A 5,313-nucleotide genomic window follows, 5' to 3' on the forward strand; every position below is an offset into this window, starting at 1 on the left:
ATTGTTATATGTATTGTGAATCCAGACACTTGCCCCTGCTCCTAACTTGTTGACAAAGCCATCAAACTCTAAATACCATATGATTTCTTGCTTGTGGTTAGCATCAAGAGTTTCAGTCATTCTTGCAGCGGACAGATTTGAATTTTCTGTTTGGGGAGGTTCTTCTTGTAAGCTGGTTGCCTTGATTGTTTTGACAGTTTTATCAGTATGGGCAACTGATTCTTCATTAATGTGTGTGTTCATTTTTGAAGCCAACGGTTTGTCATCAATGGGAGGAATTATTTCATCATTGAATAAAATAAAAGAATCCATATCAGAATGGATTGAGTAAATGGGAAAATTTTCAGGCTGGCTCTCACTAGTTACCACATATTTCATCAGTGTTTCTCTATACAGTCTCTTTGGTTGCCCAAAGATAGATATAGTGGCATAAGAGAGGTCTAATTGGATGGATCCTTGGAGTTTTTCTCCCCAAGATCTTGACAATAACATGCCATACTTCGGTGGAATGTCAGCAACCACCACATCCATGAGGATTGTCTTGTTAGGAAATTGGACTAAGGAGACACACAGGTCTTTGATGAGGCCTAAACACTTGACTTGACTTGAGTCAAAGGAGAATAGATCTTTGTAGGGTCTTGTAACATCAAGGTTCAACTTTTCCATTACAGCTTTGGGCATAAGGTTGTGGGAGGCACCTGAGTCAAACATGGCATTGTGCAGGACTTTGTCATGTATATGTAAACTGACATAAAAGGGCAAGACAGATCCATATGTTGATTTTCTATTAACTTCTGGACCAAATAGCAGCTCAGGTTGATCATCAAGAACATTCACATCATCCTTTACCTCCAGCATTTGAAGTGACCTTTGAATTTGTTGCCTATACACATCATGTTTGGCCATTTCGGATAAGGGGATGGATATCTTCAATTTACCTATTTCTGCCTCTAAGTCGAATGATTTTTCAGATTGGTTTTTAGTAATGTGAGAGGCAAGTTTCCCTTTTTCCATTGGAGCATCAGCAACTTGGTCTTGTTTATCAATGTTATGGGAAGTGTTTGATTGCGGTTTTTTTGTTTTAGGAGGGCTTTTCAGAATGCTATTCAAATTTTCTTTCGAGGAAGAAGGTGGCCGAGGATGGTCAATAGAAGGCTGCATTTGTGTTATGTCCTCTACAGTCACTTGATGCGGGTTTGGGACAGGTATATCAGCTGGTTCTGTTATGACAGCCTTGCCTTTAGTCTTGTTGGGCTGTTTGCCATCCTTTGGTTTTTTAGGTTCAGGAATGTCAATGGTCCTAGTTCTCAGCTTATATTGTTTGTGGACCTCATACACAACAGTATCATAGCCTTGTTTAAAATCAAAAGATTCACCAGACTTAGTCTGAAATTGATTAAAGTCATGCTCATATTAGTCTTGTTGAGTTAGGAAAATTTGTTGCTCAGCCCTCGAATCCACCAGGTTCATGTGAGTGTCCTCTGGGGGTTCACTAGATGTAGATGCTTCCACATAATTTTCATGAAAAGGTGGTCTTATATCATGGTCTGGACTAGACCTACCAGCATTTGTATTCTGCGTTTTCCTGAAATTTCGGTTCCTTATTGTATTGGACTGTTGTCCTTCCCATGATGATTTCCTCTCAACACTTTCTACTCTGTCTCCAAGCCTTTGCATGCCATTGATAATAGAATCAAGCTTCTGATCTAAAGCTGTGGGTTCTTCTTTGAAAGTGGTTCTTCTCTCCATTCTAGCTCTATTTCTTTTGGCAATCGGGTTGGCCTCTACGCTAACAGCAACATTTTGCATGTCTGCAAGGGTTTGAGGGGCTCTTTCTTTTAATTGGTAGGCCATATCTGGGTTGAATCCATCAGGGAATTTATACAAGGCAAGGTCAGGTGGAGGTCTTAGGTTCTGTGGTATTGCATTATAGACATTATTGAATCTAGCACAGTAATCTAGGACAAACTCTTGAGGGCCTCTTTTTATTGTATCGTACTCAACAAGTATGTGCAAGGGGCCTTTCTTTTTCTCCCATCTGTTGGTAAAGGATTGGTAAAGCTCATCCAGAGTAGTTATGAAATTTGCAGCAAGTGATCTGAACCAAGTTCTTACATCACCTATTAAACTTTGAACAAAAATTTTCATTCTCACACTATCATCATCTATTTTGTAGTTCTCAAAGTAGTCTTGCATCTTCTTTGTATGCTGAAGGGTTGTGCAAGTGCCAGTTCCATCAAAATATGTGATTTTAGTTTGATAATCCTAAGGCATAGCCCCAGGGTTTGTAGGTAATTTCAGGGGTGCATATCTATTGGTCATGTTTACAGGGACGATCGGAACAACAAGGATGAGTGGAACAACCGGTACAATTGGAACACCAGTAGTGGTAATGGTAGTATGTGCAGTGAATGGAGGTGTGGAGGGAGTGCTTTGGGAATTAGATGATGAACAAGGGGAAGTAGGGGTTGAACAAAATAAGACTTTGACAGGGGTTGCAACACTGCTTGGGCGAACTGCTTGAGGACTATTATCAGCAAAATCTTCTCTTTGTTCTTGCTTCCTAAGGGTTTTTGGGATTAAGTTCGGATTTTCAAAAGCAGCTGGTGGATTTGGGTCTAGATTTGACCTAGTATAACGATAATTCTTTTTGGGAGCTAGATTCTGAATTTGTTTTGGTATTTTCTGCGAATGTTTTTAGAATTGGCAAGGAACTGATTAAATTTCGGGGACAGTTATCTGCAGTTTAAAACTAGCATGAAGATTGACTGAAGTAGCATTTATTTACTATTGTAACTGCAAAGCAAGAACAGTTTCAAAGGCTTCCTGGCCGACATTCAGACTTCATCTGTAGTTTTAAGGAACAAACAACACTGATTTGTGTTCCTCAGGTGTTTTCCAACTTGATTTGTGAAAATAACTAAGGATGTCCCCAGTGGAGTTGCCATTATGTTATCACCCAGGTTGTCCTTCTGGTCAGCATCAAAAGGATACGGCTGAGGTAACCACAGACCAATCTTTGGACTGCAGGTTCTAGCCCACCTGCAATCAGAGAGGGCTCTCTCTTTCGGATTTAGCTTTGTTGATATTGTTTTTAGGCTAGTTATTGAGTTCCAGGGGTTTTGTTTTTTTTTTGGTGGGAAGGATGATGCTTTCAAGTAAAGAGGCAGGGATAGCATGAAAGTTTTAGAACCATTAGGTGTGGAGTCAAGGAGTAGGATTGCTGGTGCATTTTCTTGGTCACAAGAAGGAATATGGAGCAAGCTAGCTGCATATGAAACAATCATTCAAGGTAAAAGAGATGGATTAAAGGCTAAGGAATGAGGGGCAATTGAGGATCTCTCATTCAGATTAGCAGAAAGAAGACAAATGAGCCCTATCTAAGAGCAGTTAAGAATTCCTAGATAACAGACATTCATATATGAAAATAGGTCAAACATGAGCCATAACAGAATTCATATTTATGCCTAATTCAAGAGGAAAACATTAAGAAGCCACAGAAATGGAGCATAGAGTGCAACCAAGCAAATTTTAAACCAATCCTTTGTTCTGTGACTTGAGAATATGTGAAATCGAAATAACAGAGGTAAGGAAAACTTATTGATTCATATAGCAGCACAAGGATTCCACATTCAATTCTTCAAACCATTAGACACAAAGCAGACAATCATTCCTCCAAAGCTTTTCAGCAATCTTTGATTAAGTAAAACATCTCAGATATCCAATGCGAGTCTCGAATGAGGATTATCAACCAACCAACCCTTTAAAAAATACAGAGGGTCGGTATATATAGGGAAAATTATCCAAAAACTAATCTATTACAGCCAACCTAAACAGGTCTGAAAGAAAATGATTACTTTAACCTAATCTTATCTAGAAATAAATGCATGAAAATATCTTTGAGCTGCGCTGAGGGCAGCTGTATCAAAACTGATTTAATTTCTGTCCTAGGTAGCTCAGTGCAGTCCTCCTATAATAATTGTGATTTGCCCTTTATCTCCACCTCTAACTTGGTTTTGCTACTGTTTTACTGGCATTAATGTGCACTAATCCCGACCAGATAGGCTTTTAAACGGCCTTAACTACTTTGCTGACTTTGATGAAGGTTTTTAATTTTCACTTGATTTGATGTTGCTGAACTGATACTCTTTGCCACTTCCTGATACTCTTTGGTGCTAATCCTGGAGTCTTTAATATCTTCTGAATGGTTTAGACTGTCCCATCGATCCTTCATGACGGCTGCTCGGCCTTCTGTTGCTTTAAAAACTGTGTTTTCCCCTTTCTGAATGCTTCGTGAAGAAAAACGGGTCATTCTGTGCCTTTCGGGCTTGTTGGGGGCTGCGCAATGAGAGGCTTTCCACTTTGGCCCATTTCCCGTAGCCATGGCGCTAATCGCACATGAAAAATTGCCTCAGAATTTGAATCGGGGCTTCCTAACCACGATTTTCGCCTTTCGCGCCTTTTTGAGTGATGACATCAGCATGACGTCACCCTACCGTCAGCAGTGGGTCCCACTACGGAGGTGACGTGGTAGGGTGACATCAGTAGATGACATCAGCAGTACGGTCGGGCGACATGGCAGGGTGACGTGGCAGTACACGATGGCAGTGATGTGGCAATGACGACTTGGAAGTACGGTGGCAGGAGGCCTGACGCAGGTTGATGACGTAGCAGGATGACGTCACTGGGCGGAGGCGGTTTTCGGTTTTGGGCGCACCGCCTTTGGGCAAAAGTGGTATTGGCAGAGGGGGCTCCGCCACAGCCGAGAGGGTGATGCGTGGCAGGAGTACGATGGAAAAACCACCGATCTCCTGGGCGTTAACCCTCGGCGACTTCGATGGGGAAAGGACGCGCCCACTGTTGATTTGCGGTGCGCCAGATCTAACGGTTGGCGGTAAAGATGAGGCAGCAGAGGTTTAGAGACGGGGCCTGCGAATATTTGAATCTTAATACAGTGCTGCAGGGGTCCAAAACCTTGGGTTTGCGGAGTTTGGGGGGTTTTTAACAGGTTTTTAAGGCATCGGAAGGGGTCTGAAATCCTAGAACGGTGGATTTGTGTAGTTTGAGAAGGGTTTTAAGGCAAAATAAGGGGTTTATGCCTTGGGAGGGTTAAAGTAAGTTAAATAAGATGGCATTTTATACACATGAAAGGAATTTTATGCTGTATGGTGGAGTAATATGCATGAAGAGATAGTTTGAGGGTGGAGATGAGGGTTCTTGCTGAGTTTCAGATAAACTTAGCAATTCCCAATGAACTTATGGTTATATTTCAATCAAGGGGAGGGGGTAAGTATATAGGGGAGCTGTTAACAT

This window comes from Pinus tabuliformis, chromosome 1_2 (genome assembly GCF_031772625.1).
Source record: "Pinus tabuliformis cultivar Carrire ecotype Pingquan chromosome 1_2, CPIR1, whole genome shotgun sequence".
Lineage (NCBI taxonomy): Eukaryota > Viridiplantae > Streptophyta > Pinopsida > Pinales > Pinaceae > Pinus > Pinus tabuliformis.